Source organism: Aphelocoma coerulescens, chromosome 4, assembly GCF_041296385.1.
Source record: "Aphelocoma coerulescens isolate FSJ_1873_10779 chromosome 4, UR_Acoe_1.0, whole genome shotgun sequence".
Taxonomy (NCBI): Eukaryota; Metazoa; Chordata; class Aves; order Passeriformes; family Corvidae; genus Aphelocoma; species Aphelocoma coerulescens.
The window spans coordinates 29,513,091-29,534,010 of NC_091017.1; the positions used below are offsets into that span (position 1 = coordinate 29,513,091).

The 20,920-nt window shown below is 41.0% G+C and overlaps 1 protein-coding gene across 4 annotated transcripts in view; it reads left to right on the forward strand.

Annotated features, from left to right (window-relative positions):
• Positions 1–20,920, forward strand: part of SGMS2 (sphingomyelin synthase 2) — a 56,636-nt gene that overhangs the window by 8,101 nt on the left and 27,615 nt on the right. Inside the window, exon 1 of one of the 4 annotated variants that reach the window (XM_069013310.1) lies at positions 4,033–4,089. The exons of 1 other annotated variant lie outside the window; for it this stretch is intronic. The gene's annotated coding sequence lies outside the window, so the exon portion shown is untranslated. Of the gene's footprint in view, positions 1–4,032; positions 4,090–4,113; positions 4,281–7,896; positions 8,380–20,920 lie in introns of those variants that run through there. 2 more of the 4 variants (XM_069013312.1, XM_069013309.1) reach the window with 2 other exon arrangements.

A 20,920-nucleotide genomic window follows, 5' to 3' on the forward strand; every position in this document is an offset into this window, starting at 1 on the left:
CTGTGGCCTTTGCACTAAATCTCTTAGCCATGACTTTATTAAGTGGCACCAGAGAATTTTGCTCCCAAGTAAGAATAAGCCCCAAATACTTCTGAATACATTTCAAATGCAGTGGAATAAAAGTCTACATACATCTTTTTACCAAACTCACTTATCTTTTGGGTCCTGTGAAAAAGAAGACATGTTAAAGCCCTGCTCATACACAGCATATCAAAGAAACATGTCCTATTTGAAATTCAGAATTGATATATGAGTCAGTTCTGTGTTTAGCTTCTTTACCTTTTAGGTTCATGACTCATTCGCTTACTTGAAGGGTATCTGTCAGAATGTCTTTAGCCATTATTTCACAGTCAGACTTTATTCTACAGTCTTGCACAAAATAATAGCGAAATTTCATTTGAGATTATTTTGTATACCTTCTGGCATTTTTCCTCAAACTTTCTTAAACCCTTAGAGAAATAGGCATGGGATTGTGTTAAGGTATTACATAATTGAGGAGCATCACAACTTGTGAACAAGAAAAATGCACCAAAAGCAGCAGTCTTTTGGTGTTAAGTGCATAACTTCATTAAGATCTACTTGTTGGTTGCTGGTCTTTTTATGTAAAAGGAGAAAATGCATCTCCTGTTATGCTAGGCAGAAAGGAAACAAAAGGAAATGGCCTCAAGTTGCACAAGAGGAGGTTTATCTTAGATATTAAGAAAAGTTTTTTCATGGAATGGTTGTAAAGCATTGGAATAGACTTCCCAGGAAAGTGGTGGAGGAACCAACCCTGGAAGTGTTACAAAAATGTGTGGATGTGGTGCTTGAGGACATGGTTTAATGGTGAGCATGGTGGTGGTGCTAGGTGGACCATTAGACTTGGAGATCTTAGAGGTCTTTTCCACTTTTAATGATTCTATTCATCTCCTTTGGAAGGGTAAGTAGATAAGCAGCTAGGACAGAAGGATGCTTTGTTCCTTTCTGTCCTTTTCCCAGGTTTTACTGATATTGCCGCTGTGCCTCTTTTGAAGCATCTTGCCCTGCCTGCTACTAGAGCCAGGACAGCAGATTAGACAGGAGGTAACTCTAGTACAATAGATCTCTCCATGTGTTTCATACTGAATTTACATTCAAATGATAACAGCAGTCACTTTTTTTTTAAAGTAGGCCACCTGTCCCTCATGCAATTGTGTCAGCTGCTTAGGTTTAAAAATAAATTTTTCTAAAAAAAAGTTCTCATATTAATAGAATCCTCAAATGTAAGATAATGATACAAAAATTATATTGCTCCTAAACTTCAGTGGGGAGGGGTAAATCTTAGCAGTTTTGTATTGCCCATTCATGTTCCAGTCTTTCTTCCTTTTCCCTCTGTTTTCTTCTCCTTTCCCAGCTCACACACAGAGAGACACATGGAGATCATCTATTGATCTGTTCAGCTACTGTTCAGTTTATATTAAAATTTAGGGGTTTCTGTTTTGCATTACTGGGGGAAAGCCCTATAAACTTTTTGTTGAAGATGTTGTTGTCTAGTAGTCAGAGGTTTAGCCCAACTCTTCTGTTTCAGAATATGGGTCTGCTGCAAAAAAATCCAAGGCTGAGAAATTAAAAGAAAGCTACATAGGAAAGATGGGATCAGAGGAGTTAGAGAGGAAAACTATTCAGGAGCATGAAGAGAAGATATAGTAGATAAGGCTGAATAGCAAAGAAAACGGGCTAATTCACCTGTCAGTTGACTCTGTGACAATTGTTACAGCACAGCAGTCTTATTTTTTATGCATTTAATATCATATCCAGAAATCCTTATGATGTTACAGAAAAGCTTTAATAAGACTTTTTAGCTGCCTAGCATCATTCTTCTGATCTTCTAGTTGTTTCCAAAAATGTTACCTGTTTTCCAAAAGAGACTGAGAACATTTCCCATACTTCTTCTGCTTGATGCAGTTTCACAGAACCATAAAATGGTTTGGCTTGGAAGGGAATCTTAAAGATCCCTGTGGGCAGGGACACTTTCAATTAGACCAGGTTGCTCAGAGCCCCATCCAACATGGCCTTGAACACCTCCAGGGATGGGACATCCACAATTTCCCTGGGTAACCTCTTCCAGTGCTTTACCACCCTCACAGTGAAGATTTTTTTTCCTAATATCTAATATAACCTACTGTCTTTCAATTTAAACCCATTCCCCCTTGTCCTGTCACTACATGCCCTTGTAAATAATCTTGCCTCGTCTTTTCTATAAGTTTCCTTCAAGTACTGGAAGGCACCAATTAGGTCATCCTGAAGCCTTCTCTTTTCCAGGCTGAAGAATCCCAGTTTTCTCAGCCTTTCCTCACTGGAGAGGTGCTCCATTCCTCTGATAACTTGGTGGCCTTCCCTGGACTCACTCCAACAGGTCCATGTCCTTCCTGTGCTGGGAACCCCAGCGCTGGATGCAGCACTGGAGGTGGGGTCTCAGCAGAGCAGAGCAGAGCAGAGCAGAGCAGAGGGGCAGAATCCCCTCCCTGGCCCTGCTGCCCACGCTGCTTTGGATGCAGCCCAGGGCACGTTTGGCTCTCTGGGCTGAGTGCACATTGCTGGGTCATGTCCAGCCTCTCACCCACCAGCACCCCCAAATCCTTCTCAGCAGGGCTGCTCTCAGTCTGTTCATTCCCAGCCTGTGTTGGTACTGAGGGTTGCCCTGACCCAGGTGCAGCACCTTGCACTTGGCCTTGCTAAACATCATGAGATTCCCATGGGCCCAGTTCTGGAGCTTGTCTAGGTCCCTCTGGTTGGTATCCTGTCCTTCAGGTCTGTCAGCAGCATTGCTCAGATTGGTATTATCTGCATCAAGTTTCCTAGAATCACCTTGCATGCATAGAGATGATAAATTAGAATTTATTTTCATTGTTCCCTGATCTCCCATTTCCCCCCTACAGCCTCTGTCAAGTAAGTACCTGCACTCTTCCTGTATCTGCCAAAGCCTTGCTTCATACAAGAAAAGCATTTATTGAAATGCCACTGTTGTGTATAGAAAGCTCTCTGAAGCTGGAGACAGTGATTTTGGATGCATATATTTTTAGATAGAAAATCAATTTTTGGCTTCAGTCTTAAATTAAACTGGTTGAAAGAAACTGAACCAGATCTCTTATTTCACAGCTTCTAAAGAGTGTCTGATTTCAGATAGTTTGAATAGTTAAAGAATTACCAAAATCAAACAAGAAAACAGACACCCCTCTGCTCTGTCCCATTCCTAATTATATTAGGAAAAAAATTCTTCCCTGTGAGGGTGGTGAATTACTGGAACAGGTTGCCCGGGGAAGTTCTGGACGCCCCATCCCTGGATGGGGATTTGGGCACCCTGGTCTAGTGGAAGGTCCACAGCAGGGGGGTTGGACTTTTATCTTGAAGGTCCCCTTCCAACCAAAACCATTCCATGATTTTATGATTCTATAATCCCACAATATATCCAAAGGAAAAAATAGGATAACTTCGAGGTACAGCTTTTTCTGTTTATGAAAGTGAAATAGTGAGGGAAAAGTACAAAGTTTGTTTTAACTTACTGCTTTGTAAAAAAAAAAAAATCTGTAGTCTAAATCCAGTTGGATTTTTTTTTTCTTTCTCATGAGCTTTATCAGGGAGTATAATTGTACAAACCTTCAGATTTTTTTTTCTCTGAAACTATCCAGGGACATTCTCAATAACACATAAGCCCTTGAAAAAATAGTTTCAAAAACTCAGTATCTCTGCCTAGCTGTTGGTTATGAAAACAGCTAATATAGCAATTTCCGAGGACTGTAAACTGTGTAAAGCAGCAAGGTTGGGCAAACGGGAGACAATAATCACGGATTTGTAAGTCTCGGGGAGTTGAAAGAGAGTGGCTGAAGGAAGCATCTGCTGTCTCCAGAGACGCCTCCAAGCCGGACACCGCTAGGAGAGCAGCCAGAGGCGGTGGCCGCTCCCTCCCGAGCCCAGCCGGGCACCTGCGGGGCGGGCGGGCTCCCGCTGCCATTGGCCTGGCGCCGCTTCCCGCCTCCTTTGAAAGCTCGGGAAGGGCGGGCGGCAGCCGTGCCTCGCCAGTCGGGCAGCGGGGCCGGGCCGGGAGCGCTGGGCCAGCGCGGGAGGCCGCAGGTAACCTCGCGCAGCCGGCGGGGAGCGCTTTCTCCGGCTTTTCCCACGTGGGGACGGGGCGGCCTCCAATGAGTTCAGTGAGCGGCACTGGGGTTTCTTTGCTCGCGGGCTCTTCGTGCAAGGTGGTAGCGCTAAGCGACGTTTGTGTGCTTAGGATGGCAGTGCTTGGCTTGGCAGCTTAGTGCTTTATAGTAAGTAGTAGTTTGGTTTTTGTTTGTTTTGTTTTTTTAATTATTTTTTGGGGAATTGACCTGTTAAGGTAGGATTGCTATCTAAGCAGCTGAACTTGGGCTTGATCAATCTGTGATGATTTATGAACGTGTTTCTTAAGGCCCCAGCCTCTCCAGTAGTAGGGCGAGACTGTGTACTTTGGAACTGGTGCTTATGATGGAAAAACTTGTCTTATGATTTCTGTTGTGGCTTATCTTTTCATCCACTTGTTCAGTTGCCAAAAAATAGTGACATTAATGGTGAACTTACAAGGTAAGCTTTCTCCTTGTTCCAAAGCCCTTGATGATGAAAAAGAACTAGTGAATGAATCAAAAGTAATAATCTAGAGATCTAGAATCCATGTCATTGCTGAAATGCATCTAATTCCAAATCTGTGGAACTTATTTTTGTTAGGTAGTGTTTAAGGATTTAGCAAGTGTGTATGCTGATGAAGAATCTCTTTGTGGTATAATCTGCTTACTCTGGGCTTTAGTGTGTTTTACTCTTTCGTAATTGAGTGGGAATAATAAATCATTCTGGAGTTACTTCATCTGTTTTAAGGTAGAAGTATCAACTAGCACCTTCACAGATCTAACAGGGCTGCCATGAGAACCAGGGTACAGAATATAATGTTAGACCTGAATAGAAGTAGTTTGCATGATTACCCTGATTCATATGCTACTTGAAGAAAAGGCAAGGAAGAATTGTGAGTATAATTATGGGAGTGTATGGCATACTTCAATATAAATTATGTATCTTTTCATCTGCCCTTAACACAGCTGCAATAAAAGCTACAAATACGTGTGAGCCTCCTTAGAACATGTGTACTTATACAGTAAATTAGTTCTGAAACTTAGGGTGAGCACAGGTACGTATCTTTTCCCTATCAAATTTCTGCACAGAATTCTGCTATGGCTTGGCTACACAAACAAGCTTTTTTTTTTTTTTTTTTTTTTTTTGTAGTAGTACTGTTTATTCTGTCTATAAACTGTAAAGTCAGCTTGAACTAGAAATTTCTATATGGTTCTTGCTTCCCCCCACCACAAACCCAATCTTGCAGCTTCAGTTCTCCCATGGCAGAACTAAATAGGATTCTGGTGGTAGCTGCTTTTGAAAACTGCTCAAGTGTCTCTTTGGAAATAGTCAGAATTTTAATGTACAGGCTGTCTGTGTTCGTTTATAGAGTTACTGTTTCCAATAATATCCCTGCTGATCTCATGAAAGGGGGAAAAAGTAAACAGTAATGAAAAAGATGCTGGGTTTGTTCCAAGTGAAAGGAACAGTAATTTTATTTTTTCCCCTCAAAGCTGTTTCTGCACTCTTTCCCTCTCATCTGCCTCCCTGGGAGGTGAAGGAGAATGTGGCTTGTATGTGAATCTCCCTATGGAATTGTGTATGTGTGTGCAAGGCTTCTTTTTCCTCAAAATAAGTTATCATTTTGCAAGTGTTATCTCTCACGTAATTCCAGTCTGAAAACAATCTTCTGAAGTTAATCTAGTTTAAAGTAAAGATCGAGAGATGTGCTGCTAATTCCTCTGGCGAGTTTTGTGACTTCACAAATATGCTGCTTGCTTTCCAAGGTTTGTTGTTATGCAGGACTTGCAAACAGTTGTTACCAGATTAGTTAAAGACCCTCTCCTGCAAGCTGCTCCACACAGATCCACCTCTGAGCTCTTCGCTTCAGCCTCTTATCTGCATGGATGGGCTTGTGGGGTTGGGTGTGAAGAGTAGCCTTGAGCAGAGTGAGAAAATGTACTGCTATTTTTTACTTACTCAAATGTAGTGCTTCAGAGAATATTATTTAAGAGTAATGCCAGTGTTTCAGCTTACTGATCTATCTAAATAATTTGGAAAAATGCCAGTAAAGTTTCCAGTCTTTGCTTTCAACCTTATTTAAGTGGCTTTTTTTTTTTATTAAGGAAAACTACGGGAGGCCTCTGTTTAGCCTTTGCTATGTTTGCCTATAGATACTTCTTTTTTTCACTTGCATTGCTATCTCTACCCTTGATCTGTTACTCTGTCAGTTATTATCCTCTCTTTATAACAGCTTGAAGTAAGATATGATTCTGCAAAGGCATGCATGTGATTGTGTACGCAATAAGGCACATGTAGATATCTTTGTAATCAGTTAAAAACAAATCGCCTGCCCATGGTACCTTTGGGGTTTTTTTTCAGATTTCATTTTAGAGAAGCCATTACCCACTTAGGAGAATTGGAGGGGTGGCAGGGGGATCACAGTGGCAGTAAAGAGAGCTGTGAGGTTCCAGCAGACTTCTTTGGTTCGGCACTACAGGTGTGTATGTGCATTCACTTAGCAACAGGAACAGCAGTAACCTTGCTGAATTGTTTATCTGGTTATAAGAGACTGTTTGCATTAAGCCTGCAGGAGATAAAACTTGGAAATCCTGGCACTCTGTCTGTAGCAGTGCTCTGGCTGTCACTGTTGGACTAGAGTAGTTTCCCTGTCCCACAGAAATCTGAGAGTGCGGAAAATTTTTCCACTCTGTGCTGGAATAAAGCAGATTCTCTCTTCCCTTCCCCCAAGCTTTTGTGGAAAAAAACAAAGTGTGAGCAACCCAAGCAGAATAGCCAATAGCTGGGTGAAGGGGGCTTTCCAGGGGTGTGATGAACAGAGGGTCAGGTGCCTTCCTCGAATCCAGCGCTGTGTGCCGGGCCGCCGCTCTGTCATGTGCGCGCTCGGCGCTGGAGCCGGGTGACTAAGGCAGGACAGGTGTGTTTCGGTGGGGATGAGTTGACACCTTCTTCCCCCTCCCTTCCTCCCCCGCCAATCACGTGTTTCTTACACTGGAAAACTCCCAACAAAATCTGGCTGCTACGTAATGATGGGGGAACTCTTTTGAAAACAAGGGGGGGGGATACCCCTCCACCCAACGCAAAAAAAAAAAAAAAACAACAACCAACCCAACAAAAAACAACAAAGCCCAACCAAACAAAAGCCCAAGGAACGCCACGTCCAGAGGCGGGGGTGAAACACTTGAGAAGCAGGGGGTTTCAGTGACAGTCATCGGTCATGTGAGCAGAGTTGGGGAAATCAAATCCCCCGGCAAAACCGGGAAGCCCGTGGCTGCGGAGGCGGCGGCGCTCGGCTGTGGCCTGGCTGCGGGGGCGGCCTCGGCACCTGCCCCCGCGCTTGCTGCGGGGGCGGGCCGTGCCCCTCCCGTACCAGGCGTTTCCGGGGGGCAGTGCAGGTGTGTGTGTCCCCTTTTGCGGACTAACCCGTCCCTTGCCCGGCGGCAGCGGGGCTGAGGCGTTCCCCGGGAGAGCCGGGGCTGGGCGAGAAGCAGGCGGGCACGGCAGCGGGGCGCGGGGGGATGCGCCCGCCCGGCGCTGTCGCGGCCCCGCCGAACCCCCGCGGCCCTGGCACAGGCGCGCGCCGGGGCGCTGCGGGCGCGCGGCCCCGCTGGGAGGGGGCGGCGCGCAGCGCGCGCGCGCAGAGGGGCGCGTGCGGGGGGGGGGGGGGAGCGTGCGGGCGGGCGGGGCCGGCACCTTGTGCGGCGGGAGGGGGTTCCGAGAGGTTCGGCCGGTCCGGCCGGCCCTGCCCCGGACGGCGGCGGCGGCGGTAGCGCCGGGGTGAGTCACTGCTTGGAAATGGAGTGGGCGGGCGTGCGCGTAGCAGAATGAATGATGTCAGGGAGCACCGCGGCGAGCGTGAGGCTCGCGGCAAACACGGCGGCGGCCGCAGCCCCGAACGAGCGCTGCCCCCGGCGCCCCCCGGCCCGGAGCCGCCCTCCAGCGGGAGAGCCCTTCCAGCTGCGGCACTGCTGAGGCACGAAACCTCTGCGAGAAGTGTCGCCTCCGCCGACGCCCTTAAAGCCGGTCCCTTTCGCCAGGAAGGAGAAGAGGCTGAGGCTGGGAGAGGAGCAAATTGCAGGGGAAGATAGAGATTGTGGCAAACTTTCTAGCTGCTTCTGCCTGCTGCTACCTCATTGGTGGGAGTGTCCGCCCATAAGGAACTGCAAAGCCCAAACCTCAGAGCCCTGAGGCTCCAAAAAAGACTTCCAGCCGCCTTTGGAGGGGGAACTGCCAGCAGTGCAATCTTTTGCATATACAGCTGAGTAGGTAAGTTGGGAACGGCACAGGTGGATTAAAAGTGTGGCATACCACAGGTACCCACTTGGAGAACCGCTTTCACAGAACACCTACACGTGTCAACTGGATAGAGACTGGGAAGAGCAATCCCACGCTTGTGCTCTCTCCAGTCTCTAGAGTTTGAGGCCCCTCAAACTAGGGAGGGCACCTGCTGTTTTAATTTCTCTTGCCAATATGTAATTTATGGAACATACCTAATTTTTGAGTTAAGTTGTATGTTTTTGGTGTGGGCAATGTGTACGTACCCCTTAGAGCAGTACCACATACCTAGCTGCTCAGGAGGGGACTTCAGAATGTGGGATTTCAGCTCAGGAAGATAAAGTATTGTTGTAAGGATCATAAGGGTGTTGTAAAGGTGTTTTGTTATAGGTGGCTTTTTCCTTGTTGCATGTGTGCTCTGTTGAAGCCACTCTTAAACTCCCTGAAGTGCTGCTGAACTAAACTTCTTGCCATAGTGGCAGGGTGCATTTCTATTAATGTTATGTTTCTGGCATAAATTTAGCTTAAAATCCTTGTGAAAAGTAGTTAATGCTTAATCTTCGGCAAGGTAATAAGACTAGGATACAATGTAGAATAGCTGTTGTTCAGTTTTGTCCATTTATAAGCATTTCATTTCCTTTGAAGACCTTAGAAAATCAAATATCTATCTGTCCTCAAATCACTTGACAACTATTAATTTATGCACAGTTAATTATACAAGTGAATGGTTCTGTAGAAGTATTAGCATAAACTGAGCAGGTGCACAGTACTTCGTCTGAGACAGCAGGCCTTACAGGACTTCTGGCAATCTTCACTTTAAATCACATTTATTAAATGGTTTGTCCAAAATCAATTTGCTTTTTTTCATTATATTTAATGTAGTTGCTTAGGTGTATTATAATTTGACAAGGCTGGGTTTTTTGAGGCTCTGTAGGCTTAAATACTTTCTCGCTGTGAAACCAATAGTTTTTATTCCCTATTTTGCCCTATCTTAAATAATCCAGGTCTTAATCTGCTAGAAAGGTCAATGAGCTTGCTTCCATATTTATTTCTTTTTAGGTTGTTAGTTCAAAATCAGACATAGATTATCACATTCTACTGAAAAACATATACTTGTCTCTGTCCTCCAGAGAAATATTCCAGTGTGCCCTGTGTGTCAGTCTTAGAGGGTATTGGACAAATCAAGTGGTGATCAGGAGAAACTTTAGGTGAAAAATCTAAGGGGACAACAATAGTAAGCTGATAAAGGCCCCTAATGAGGTAGATTGCTGTGCTGTCCTTGAAGTGAATTTATACAATGGAGAAATGACAGCTTGAAGAGAGCAAAGGTAGATTACTGTTTTTTATGGGTTGGTAATCTCAATCTAGAATGCCTCTACCCCTACATTTTAAATATTGAGCCATGGTTGGCATGTTGATAAGCATCTACTTTTCTGCATTATAAAAGTGTGTTGTAATTGTGATCTTGTAAAACAGAAATTAATTCAAAACTTAATGTTTCAAGTAGACATCAGAAGTGTTATATGGGGGATGCAGTATTGTGAAAAACTGAAGATTTCCTTATCAATGCAAAAAAACCCAGCCTATACACATACCTCCCTATCTCTGGAAGAGCTGCATAAGAGACTTAATCTCAAGTATTTTTAATTCTAAAAACTGGAGTTCTTTATTTACAGTGTGTGAATATAGCATACTAAAGGTATGAAGACTGAAAAATAGTGTATTGATTTTTTAAGGATAAACAAAATAAGTATTGAAACAAGCAATGGATTTAAAAAAATGAGTAGCCTTTTTTAAGGAACAGAAAATGTAAAAGAAGATTTTTGAAGAAGTAGCTCATTGCACTTAAGTCTCCTGGAACAGAGGTAGACTTTGAAGATACGAATTTTGTAATAAAATTGCATTAATCTTTTGTTTGAATTATTTTTTCTAATTTTGGTGGGCTGTTGGCCTGCAGTGTTACTTGATACTGTTTGTGGCGAGTGGACAATACAGATGCTGTGACATATTATTTAGTATGGCTATGGTATTGCACTAGTCCAGCCAGATGCTGGGAAGATTAATGTAACACTACGTCCACTGTCTTCAGAGATCTCTCTCTGCTGGGAGAATTGTTTGTACCATGGACACCACTGTCCCCAAAGATGCTGTGCACACTAAGAACGTCGGGCATCCAGGCACCACTGTCCCAGCAGATGCTGAAGACCTTAAGAGCTGCTAATGGGAAAGTTTTATGTAACACAAATAGCTCTGTCTTATCTTTCAAACAGAAGGTCTATTCTGGACATTTCTTAACTACACTGAAACTCAGCTGTTCTGGTGAGGCTCAAGAATGTTAATAACCACAAGTGTCCTGTATGAGGATGCTTGCTTAAGTTAACACTAACAGTTACCACTGTTTCTCTTCCCTAAAATCTTGTGGGGATATAAGTAATACAAAGAATGAAGTACTTCTTACCAATGTAATTGGTATTGGAAGTCTATAGCTGTTGATAGGAATTTTAATAGGACCAAAATACATAGTGAAAGTGAATCAGCTTTAGGGAAACATGGTACTTACCCTCTAGCTAACATATATGCAGTATCTGTAAAATAAGCAGACTACTGTGCCTTGAGGTGGTGCTTGTGGTTGCTGAGTAAAACTTCCTGCTTCACTGTGTCAAGTGGGTCCTCTTGTTTACAATCTGGTGGCATTAAAAAATGTTGGAGTCTAGTCTGTTTTACAGATGAAGAAACAGTTGTCAGAGTATCTGAGGTTGTTGAGGTGATCATTGCAAATAGAACGGTTCTTAATGAAACAATGTTCAGGTCTAGATCCTCAGAGAAGGTAATGAGCATAATGAATCAGGAAAACTTCACTGCATTCATTCTGACAAGAGAATTGTATAGCAAAAAAGCATGTATTCAGTATTTGATTACTTAATTTTTTCAGAAAAATAGTTTCTCCAATATGTAACTCTAGAATGCGAGAATGTCCAGTTCATTTGAAGGTACCTGAAAAAAAAATCAGATGTCACTTACCCTTGCTGTTGCTTACCCTCTCCAGCTGATAACAGGTTAACTTTCAACTGCCATGTATAAATTTCAAGGACATCTCACTCTTTTTAGAGTTTGTATACAAAAATAAAGTTGCTGATATTGTGGCCCTGTGAGGGTGCCAAAGTCTGAGCTTTGCGGTTGCACATTGTAATGTCTTCCTGTTCCTGGCTTTTCTTCTGGCCTTTAGAATTCATCTCATTCTGCTCTGTTCTGTAGTCTTCTGTTTCCTTTTCTTTATATATAGAGATTTCCTCAGGCTGAATCTTACTAGGATTCTGTGCCATGCAGTAAGCTTCGCACTAAGCTTTGCAGTGTTATTGTGTCTATGGTTGCTGATGCAAATTTGGGTTAGGGTTGTACACCTGTTCTTCCCTGGGGAAATGCTGAGCCTCTTGGGCTCAGCACTGGATGTTTTCAAAAGTTGCATCAGCTTAATTTGGGTGACTTAAGATGAACTGGTGCAGAGCACTTAAGAATATGTTTACTTAAAAATGGCTAAATTTAAACTAAATTCCTTCGGGATTACTTTTGATTTAGCAGTAATCGGAAATCTTAAATGGAACATACAGAATTGAATTCAGTTTTTCAGATAAGACGTAAGTGTATCGTGGCTGAAACTGGGAAAAAAGTTTGAAGTACAAATAATGATTAACTATATCTTCAACTACAGTAAGATTACTTTGATGGTGGAAGAGATGGATATCAAAAAAGAAATCAACGAAAGTGAGCTAAAAACCACAGGAATATTTAAGGTGTTTTTTCTAATCCCCAATCTGAGAATTTACAGACTGCCTGCAGCAATTTATGATCAGTGGTTTTCAAAAGGTCCCCAGGCAATTAGTAATGTTCTCAGTGAAATATGTTTCAGAGGCAGGTTTACCTGTTAGTTTCATAAACCAGTATGGCCCATGTAAAGTTCTGTAACTTCCATGCATTTGGGAAAGAAAATCTTTTTGCCTCGACTGCCTGTTGATATCTTAGGCCTGTGTCAGTCTTGCTGCTACTGTAAACTTAAATATTCCAAGGGTGAAGTTTTAAGTACTAATATGACTAAATCCATATAAATAAAAAAGCCCAGTATTAGTACCTTTTTTCAGTTTGTCTTTATGCAAGTTCTGATAGAAAAGTGTCACTATGAGCTATCAAAACTTAATGGAGTTTGCATTTGTAGTGTCCAACTTAGAGAAGGATGGGTTTTTGTTTTGCTAGATCATACATCAATGATTTTTATTTTGTTTGGTTTTAGTTATGCTTTTTTTTTTTTTAAATTTGGGAGTCTTTAATCCTGTCAGAGTGCAGAAGTCTGTCCAGCCTCAAAGAGCAAGCCTCTGGCACAGCTTGTCTAGAACCTGGATCTTTTAAGACCTAAATTAAAGCCCTAAGCAAATGGGAATGGTTTTCATTCCTTGAAGTATTATTACAAGTATTTTGGCATATGTTACCTCCCCAGAAAATCTTTAATAGAACACTTGCATGTGTAAAAGTCCTTTATTAAGAAATACATAGATACACCTGCTCTCGCTACTTGGGTTTTTTTTTTTTATGTTGAAATATGTTTGCATTTTCTAATTTTTCTCTTTTTGGAGTATGTATTCTGCTTAGCCTCCTAAGATCTTAAACTGTTGTGTGATGAGTGTTGAACGACTTCTCACAGTTTGTTTCAGTCATGTGAAATGTACATAACAGTGACAAAATGTTTACTTATGCACACGCCCAAGTTCCTGCTTATGTCCCCTCTAGTGCTGGACGATTGGTTAGTGGAGCAGAGCTAAATAAGGAGACAGAGTCTCCAGACTTTTTTTCCCAGTTTCAGCCATGTTATGCTTACGTCCTGTCCAAGAAACTGAATTCAACTCTGTATGCTCCATTTAATATTCCAGACTACTGTTAAATCAGAAATAATGAGACAGCCTGCTTATTTAGGTGACATAATTTGCTGAAGAGAAGCAGCAGTAGAGAAGGTCATGCCTCATAGTCATTAATTCTGTCTTTCATCTGGAGGGCATGATATAATCCTATGGCTTGTTGATAGCTCTAGTATGCTTCTACAGTAATTACAGTTTATTTGATTATTTTTTAGTTTCTTTTTTACTTCCCCAAATCAGCCTTGTAGATGGGAAACTTCACTCGCTCTCTGTAGATGCTTTATGCCAAATACCACTGCCCATGTCTTGGTTTGAGATTGAGCACAGACTATATTGGAGCAGACTGCTCCCCTCACTGCAGTTGCTTCAAAAGGACATCTTAGGAACTGTAATGCTGTGTTACTGTCTTAACAGTGCTAAGACAATGCTTAATGTAGAATTGTTTCATCTTCTGCCAGTTATTCTGGTTCAAATTTATGTACTACAATTTCAGTAAAAAATCAAAAGCATTGAAACTGAAATTCTGAAAGCACTGTTTTGTTTTGGTGGCATTCTTTTGTGTAATACTGAGAGAAATTAATTCTTATGACTGTAATTTGTATTAGTTCATAAGTGCTGGTTTTTTCTGCTAAGTTAACTTTTTCTGGAGTGTATAGAAACTATCAATATGTCGTAGCTTAAAAAGTTAACTCATTTTACTTTTAGTTCCTTTGTATTTGGAGCCTGACAAAAGTGCTACCAAAGCTTGTGGTTTTTCCCATTTTTATAATACTGTACTAATCTGTAAGGATGCAAGGTAAGAGTTCCTTACAATGCCACTCTCAGAACCATGAGCTTGTCTTCATTTGATTTTACTCAGATTTTGTATATTAGTTTGAGTGTCACTTGACAAGAGTTCATTCTTGTCTTCTGTCATACCATCTTGGTCTTTTAGAGGCCAAAACTCGGCCTCTAAAATTAGCCTCTTATTAATTTATAAGTAACAATTAATACACTTGCTTAAGCTGTAGCTACTGAAATGCAGATGTTATGTTTTTCACAGAATTGTTGCAAAATGCTTTAAAAGCATGTGTATACTTTGCACACAGCTATGGGAATGATCTTGAAATTTTTGGGGGAAAAAAAAAATCAACTCTACTTGATGTGGAAAATGTGCCAGAAAGCTAAAGGTGGTCCTCCAAAGTGAAACTGTCTATTTCCATTCTGTGAGAGAGCACATTGGCTGAAATGGTTTGAATCCTATTATTGACTATTAAAAGTGCTCCTGCACTAACATAGAAAAACAGCACTCCAGTGCTTTTGTTTTCCTAGAAATTTTTTAACTTTTATGATGGACTTCAGTCTTGAGAGGAAGGGCTGTAGCATCCTGTTTGGCTCTGGAGCAAGAAGTATTAAAGACATTGCTCCTTCCAAGGTGCCGTAGTGAACTTAGAAGTTAATTTGGAAGTTAATATTAAGGCAACTTACTGAAGAGTTTAGCGTTATGGGTTTAAACTTCTGTCCAGTGTAGTGATTGTATCCTGAATTTTCAGATTATTCAGAATTAATTTTCTTAGCAATAACTATGACCCGAAACTGAATGCTACACAGCTGAGTGCAAGTGCTTTCCAGTGAGAATAATTTTCTTGTTGGCCTTTGTTTTGTCTTCTGCAGTAACAATGGTCATTACCATCATCTTCCTCTATGCAGGTCTTAAAAAATTGGCTCATCTATTTCTATATGTGCAAACAGGCATAAGTGTTATGATAAGTAACATTTCTTCATTCTTCTGTTTGGAACAAGTTATGTGAAGTAGGGTAGAATAATGTGTTTCTCTCTGATAAAGTCAGTAGCTTGTACTGACTTTTAAAAGTTAAGATGGATGAAGTAAGTCTTAGCTGACCAACAACATCACAAGGCACAATACCTGTCAAATAGCAAAGCTCAAGTAGTTTGGCTAAATAATTATGCTTCTTGCTCTAAAAGTATTTTTCTTTGATATGAAGTGTTTGGATTTTTTTAAAAGCATAATTTTACAGATTGCAGGCAGTTTATGCTTTGTGTACATTACTTCCTAGTCGCTGGGCAATCTGAACAAGGTAAGCTGCATGGCTCAGTTTTACTATGCAGAATGAATGTTCCCATAAAAAGCTTCTGGTTTTTTTTTCCTTAATTTGTACTAAGAGAAAGTTTAATATAAATTCTTAAACATCATACGGTTTGACTAAACTCTTTAGCTCTCTTATGTTTGAGGAGCTCAGTACTGAATGATTGAATTTAAAATGGGATCCTATTCCCTTTCAAAGGCCCAGAGGGCAGAGAAGAGTGGCAGGAAAGCAGAAGCTCTCTGTTCTGTTATGCTGCATTAAGGGCAAACACTAGAACCATGTTCTTTTACCTTACCCATAACTCCTTTTGAGTGTGCACGCATGTGTGCTTTCTTCCTGTTCTCCCTCTGCATCCTGTGGTAGTAGAATCAGGCACAAAGCTTTTAGCACTGCAAGCCTTTCTAGAACATGTGATAGAGGCAACACAGCTTAGTCAAAATTTGACTGTGATGTGTGTAACATGCAGAAAAAGTTCTTTATTATCAAAGTCTCTATTGCAGTTACAAGGATGGCTACAGGAGGAATATTGTATTTAGGCTTCCATAATTTGCTCAAAGAACCATTATCTTGACTAATCTTCCATAATGCTATTGTGAAGGTGCTTCTGATTTTAATGGTTTGTATTGGTTAGCAGGTTTTAGACTGATATTACATGGCTTATGATTTGGTCATGCACTGATGAGAATGTAACATGAAAAATGTACTGACATGTATTTATAGTGATATTCTATAGTGTTTTCAATTTGAGAAAAAGGCTTTCTTCTTTCGTCAAGAGGCTTGTAAACTGCAGGACAGTATTTTTGGTGTTGTGTATCTGTAATAGTGTGATTCAATGCAGTAAAAGACAGTCTTGGTGGACAGAAAATGTATTGTTATTTAGGATGATGTTTTTGTCTTGTCCCTATTATGACTGTTTCCACACCTCTTACCTCCTTTTTTTTGTGAGTCTTGTAGGTCTAGGACAGTTTCAAAGGTTGAGTTAAAGAGCAAAGGCAGCTTCTACTTCTCTCCTTCTCCACCCCAGTTCTGTGTCATTTTAAACTTCCAGCTATGTAAAGTGGAAGTACATGTACGGAGAAAGTCCATTTACAATTTCTTGGGCATTGTTTGAGCTATAGAGTGGCTGCTGATTGATATCTTCTAAGTCTCATCATCTTTGACACAAAGTCATTATGAGCAAAATGTCAGAGTTAGTGTGAGGGAACAGGTGAAGATGTTTCACCTGAAGCAAGTCTGTTTGGGGAACTGAAGGTATGTAAACCAGATGTACCCATGAACTGACACATACCTTAGCTCAGCAGATCCTTCTTCTTCTGTGGATGTCAAGGCACCAAAACTAGTCAATCCGTTTCAGCCTGATATTTAATGTACAGCCTGATAAAATGTTAAGTCTAGCCTTGTCTGAGAGGACCTTTCTGTCTGTTTAGATGGGTCTGCCTCCTAGCCAGGCAGCACCCATAGAGTGAGATACGTTTGCAGATAACCAAGCTATATGTCAGATTTTCATGCTAGTACCTGTCAAAGAACATGTAGCTTTTTACCTAACAGTTAAAGCTCTAAGAGTCTGTGGGTGTGTGAGCCCCTTATCTTGTGTTCTTCTGTCTCCTGTATATGTTAAGAAAGTGGTTTGTATAGTTAGACTGAACAGTACCTGTTCCAGTAGGGTTTTTTATGTGGTGTTTGTTGGAAGGATTTTTTGTTGTTTGTTTATTGTTTTGTGTTTGTTTTTTTTAATTGCCTACTGTGAAGTCTGCACCTTAGATCAAATGTTGAAGGTTTAGAGGCAATTCAGGTTCTTCTGGAAAGTGTTTCAGTATGTGTGTATGAATATTCAGTGTTCTCGTGTCTGAATATGCTTAAGGAATTTTACTGCAAATTTTTATCCTGGACATTTCAGGTGATTGTCCTGACTGACTCCTTGCAGAATAAGAGATCACAGTTTATGCTCTTGTCCCATAGAAGCAGAATTGAACAAGTGTCAAATCTGTTTAAGTCTGTTTTATAAATCTTACTGTCAGACATAAGGAAACTTTGGGAAGCTGAGAACTTTTTCTGAATAATCGTTTTTAGATTAGGGTAGTTACTGTTGGAATTGAACTGCTAAACTTCAATTCATAATTTGTTTGAATGTAGTCTGTAAAGCTGTCTCAGGAATGTAGGAAAATATAGGCTTTGGCAGATGCCTTCATTCTAAAAATGTGGCACTTCTTTTCTGCATAAGACCCACACATCTGAGTATTCAATACTTAAGGCAGCTCACAATGTGCATTATCTGAAAAGGCAGTCGGATTTGTTCAGAGGTTGGACCTGCTTTTGGGGCTGACTTGTTTGCAGTCTTTGCTGTAATGTAACACTGCTGTGTATAAAACCTGTTTCTTTTGTGTTCTTTGTTTTGCATGAGATATGGAGCTCATCTGGAAGGTTTCAGGGAGGAATAATATATGTGCTGTAGGGCATAGATTCTCGTCTGAAGGTCTTAAACTGTGAAATTCTAACTCAATTTGTGTCTTATGCTAGAACAGAATTTTTCATTCCTTGTATTAAAACACTTTTTTTTTGTCAGTTTTTTTACTTTTTTCAAGTTAAAGTATTAGGAGGGAGAGAAAATAGATCTGCTCTGGGATTTCAGATAAATTTCTTCTGTTCTTTACCAACAAAACCTACCAATGCATGGGTAACTTGTGATCCACTGTCCTTGTTTATATGGATATACAATACAGATAACTGCACTTCATGTGGTTAAATAAAATTAACACTGACCTTTCATAAAAGTTACAAATGCATGGCCTAGACTGTTTGCATGAACTAATTAATACTTCTGCACTCAGAGTAGAACAGCTTAACATGGGCTGGACTATGCTAGTGTCTCAGCTTGGCTTCTGCTTCCAGATAAATAAGATAAGCCTTTCTGGGTGGCAGCTTTTATGGCTAGTCCTGAACCATCCCCATCTTTGTATGTTGTCTTGATGAAGCGGTGTTAAGAGATTCCCTGAGTTGGGATTGGTATGGAATGTTTCAGGCCATCTTCTTGGTCTGCCCCAGCTGTCATTAACATCTTAGCACACCTCATGTGTTGTGGTTGTAGCCTAATGTAATGTGGGTTTTTTGATTTCTTCTTAATTGGCTTGCATTAGTGTAGAAGGCAGCTGCCTCCCTCCTCTGCATACCGGTGATTGCTCCTGTGGAGGTGTTTCTTGTTATACAATGTCTGTCATGCGGGGTGTGGTATTCACGTGTTTAATATTGTCCTTGTCATGTGACTGTTCTGTGCTTCAATTGTGCACCTTTGAAATGGTGAAGTTACCCACCTTTTAAAGTAGTGCTCAAGTGCAACTGACACGGGGACCTTCTAGGGTAAATCCCTGTGAGACTTTTCTTCATTCCCTTTGCTGCCTCTCTAGAACAGATTTGAACTTAGGGCAGTCTTGGTGCCACTGCTACTTGGATGTGCTGTCTTACTCCTGGCAAGATGATACTCAGAGGAGAGTAGCTGAGAGCAAAGGCCTGTGCAGTAGCTCTGGCTGCAAAATGACCATGCAGGAGCTGTTCCTGGAAGAGCTGGTTTTAGCAGAGGCTGTGTTGTGCAAGCCCTTGTACTGGCCTGCATTTAGCTAGGTAAGTCCTTTAAGAGTGGCCTTGGTTACTGTAGTGCTATGTTAATGAAAGCTCTTGAAATCCAAGCCACTATTGTGTCTAGATTTCAAGTTATGCTCTAGACAACAATTTTCTTAGATTATGCCAATTTGTCCTAAATTTAGAAGGTTACTTATAAAGCCAGAATGTAGTCTGTCCTTGCTGATAGATGCAGATCTCTTGACATATTTGGTATTTTTGAGGAAAACTTATGCAGGAGTGCAGCAGAAATAGTGGTATGTAATAAGATAGTGCCCTCCTCCATGGAAAAAAAGACAGTTGGTAGACCAGAATAATTGTTATTACTGTGCCCTAATTTTGCCACATTCTGCATTCTCTTCTTTTAAAACTGATTGGTACTATTTCCATCTGAACACTTAGTTCTGCCCTTAGACTTTTGTAACTGATCATGTGGAATTGGTTGATTCACCACTTATTTACTTTACACCATGGTTACTTAGCACCCATTCACAACATCACTGGTCTCAGGGAGTCTAGAGATGAGACTTCCTTTGTCTTAAACAGTTCTGTTGGCTGCAGTTCTGACTGGGGAATGGTTTATAGAATCTGTTTGTCCCTCCACATTTCAGCTAGTCTATGTGGCACCTCTTTGGCCTCCCTTCCTCTTCCCAAATCAATGTGTATATAGATGTCTGCTGGACATCAGGATAAGAATACCATAAAATGCTTTTTGGATAATTTTAATAAAATGCTTTCTATTTTTATGTAAGCTTTAGTTCTAGAACCTCCCATGAAAATGTGACCAAGAATTATGATATACGTTTGGAAATCAATTTTTCCAACTGTCCTTCCTGAAACATTTTTTGATCACACACTCTTTATTTCTTCTGTCCCAAAAATTTTCATGGACAGTAAGACAAAGGTCAGAAGTGGTCCTGGTTTCCAGCTTGTGGTTTTTTTTCTGTGGCAATAGTATCTTGACTCAAAATTTAAAGTGACAGTAGTGTTAATTAAATGAAGAAATGGAAAATAAATTATGTTCAGTGCAGCACACTGTGCAGCTAGTATGAATGCCATTTAGCAGGCAGTTTGATTGGCCAGCTTGTATTTCCACTTCACATTCAGACTTGATTGGTTTGAGTGATCATTTGCTTGCTTATACTTCTAAAGATAATAGGTTCAGTGATGACCGAAAGCCTTCCTTGAGCACAACACGTAGCTTAAGGTGTGGAAGTTGCTCCTTGAAGTACGTGATGATATAGTGTAATACAAATCATTCTGTGTAGATTGAGAGTCACCTCAGTACTTTCATGACAGGTTTTACCAACTGGTAGGATAAGATCAATGTAATTTCAGTCATTAATTTAATTTGTACCTTTTTAGTTGTGTGTGCATGGGCACGATGTAGATGTTACAAAGGAGTTCTGTGATCTTACAGTGTAAGACTCTTAAGGATAGCTTTTTAGGAGCAATGCTAAAGATACTATTCAGCTGTTTTCCTGCAGAAATAGTTCTAGTCTTGCCGTTTTAGTAACTGGCAACTTGAACATCATCAATTTCCTTCTTTTCTGACTAACTTGGTTCTTTAAATCCTTTTTAAAAGCTTTTTAAAAAGCAATAGAATTCTCAAACTATTAGGTGAAAAGGGGAAGGCAAATAAATGAAAGCATTGCTGTGAATGGTGAAAGCCTCTATGCTGAGTCTCATGAGCGGCTTGGCATAAAGAAATTTCGTTATTGCCTTGGTGTTCAATGCAGGGTTGTTCTTACCGAAGGCTGCAGTTCAGCAGGGAATAATGAAGGGAGGTTTGAATTATTTTGGAAATGTTTAGTTAGGTTCTTAAATAGTAGCTCTGTGAGGGGCTAAAACACATTAAAAGGAGTAAAAACACATTAATAGGATTCTTGGCCTCTTTTTCTGACCTCTAGGGTGAGGCTGAAATGGAGA